Source organism: Otolemur garnettii, unplaced genomic scaffold, assembly GCF_000181295.1.
Source record: "Otolemur garnettii isolate 467f Iridium unplaced genomic scaffold, OtoGar3 scaffold00176, whole genome shotgun sequence".
Lineage (NCBI taxonomy): Eukaryota > Metazoa > Chordata > Mammalia > Primates > Galagidae > Otolemur > Otolemur garnettii.
Window position 1 is genome coordinate 2,231,505 of NW_003852571.1, and position 1,416 is coordinate 2,232,920.

The following is a 1,416-nucleotide window of genomic DNA, read 5'->3' on the forward strand; positions in this document are numbered from 1 at the left end:
TATAGACGCCGAGCCTCAGGGAAGGGATTAAGAGGCGGAGAGAGATATCACCTGCAAGGGTGAGGATACTAGAGGTTGCAGTGCCAGCATCCCAAGAGTGCTCTACCAGAGGAGGAAGAGGAAGGGGATGGGCATCAATGGACCATCTCCACCCAGAGGGGGAAAGAAATACCTGAAACAATGAAGACAGGACCTAAACACCAAAACGTAAGAAAAACAATATGAGAGGGGAAAAAGGGAAAACAACAAAAGAAAAAGACCAAAGTACTAAATCCAAAGAGAACAAAAGAGGACAAAACACATGCTGGAAAAAAAAGCTTTACTATATTCATGAAAAAACTAACAAACACAAAAGCACAAATCAAGACCCCTACTCAAATCAAGACTGCTTAAGCAAGTATAGAAACTGAAAAGAAACACAATCTGTTAAACTTAAATGTCTAAAAATAAGCAGTATGAATATTACTAATAAAAACATTAATTTTAGAACTTTAAAACACATTCTAATCTCTGAAGAAACATATTTGACATTAGCTTGTAAATTAAAAATCTTGTAATAAACTCCTTATTTTAAGCAATGTTTCATTTGCTACACCAGCAAGCATACATGATACTGAGAACCAAGTCAAGTACACTTTCACATCATATGGCTGCTATTGCAACAGACTTTTGAAAAAATACAATCATTGAATATATTTATTTTTCTGCAAAAACTTTAAAATAACTACAGAATTTTGATAAGTCAAAGAGTTCAAAGAATTACTTATCCCTTTCTATTATTCTCCCATCATTTTACTTACTGAATGCTTGCTATGCATTCTAGCAAGCTTAGAGCTTTATAGCTTTGCCATCAAGGTCAGAGGCTAACAGGAAATAAATTCAAACAGTAAACTAAATTAAGAAAATCCTGAGACATGAAATGTTGAAGTTAATTTACACATAGAATTCTAGTAAAATTTAATGCTTCTCTTACAGCATGTTTCCAAATTGTGATGTTAAAGAAACTAAGCCATAGAATCAAACACTGAAAATACACAATTGCATATTAAGACATCTCTTTAGTGAATATGAACTGAAATCTTATAAAGGTGTTTCCATATTAATAGCAAAATATAAATGAAAAACTTACCACATGCTTAACTTGGCTACAAACTGTACAAAGCACTATCATTTTACTACTGCTGCTTTACCAATTCATTCTTTTACTAATATCTTATAAATATTACAAATAAATGAAAGTTGTACTGAATATCATGTATTAAGCAATTCTGTAAAACGTAAACAAATTAGCACTCAAAACAATCTTTATGAAAAATATTTATTCAATTTTCAAATTAAAAATACAAAAAATTCATCATTTTAAGCTTACTGTTTTAAAGAAAACAAAGGAAAAACGCCTGTATTCTCCAATGGAAT